Genomic DNA, 736 nt, shown 5'->3' on the forward strand with positions numbered 1-736 from the left:
GACCGAGCCATCGCAGTCGATGATGCTGGATGTTTTCCCGGATTGAGGTGCCTGCAGCACAACCAAATACCCGTTTTCTAATCACCTCGTTACAAATACGCTGATGCCATCCAAAACCAGCCACGCTTCTGAGGTATTGGTGTTTGAAGACGCCTCACATCATCTGTCCGCAGAGGCCATGTTTCGCACCCACCTATCCTACTATCTAGAAGTGAAAGCGTGCCTACTGTTTTGTGGGAAAGCTTTTAGTTTTTTACCGCATAAACGGATATTTTCACCTGCGGTTGACCGTAGGATTTACAATTCAATCAATTTGCGGTTTCGGGAGACATAACCATTGATTTCTCATCAGGTCTCCAGGTTCCCACCTGAAGATGGACGTGACCTTAGAACCATACAGCCAAGGATGTGTTCGGCAGGCTAAAACCGGTTTACAGTCTCCTCTCACTGCCAACCAACATAAACGATTTGTTTGTTGTTAGCCCATACTAATAAAACGTGTTTCTGGGCAATCGATTTTCTTGTGCCTGGATGCAAAAAAAAGACTAAATCGCGATATCCCAACCTATTTGTTGTCAGGTTTGTTTAAAATATAACCACATGGACTATTTTTCTTTGATTGTGATTCTGTTCGGGATCATTACCAGATAAGTCCCGCCACTAACGCAAAACGTGCGTGTGCGAAAATTTAAGCCATACCACTTTTTGGCCAGATCCAATTTAATGTACGCACACA

The sequence above is a fragment of the Opisthorchis viverrini genome (assembly GCF_000715545.1).
Source record: "Opisthorchis viverrini unplaced genomic scaffold opera_v5_21, whole genome shotgun sequence".
NCBI classification, from domain to species: Eukaryota; Metazoa; Platyhelminthes; class Trematoda; order Opisthorchiida; family Opisthorchiidae; genus Opisthorchis; species Opisthorchis viverrini.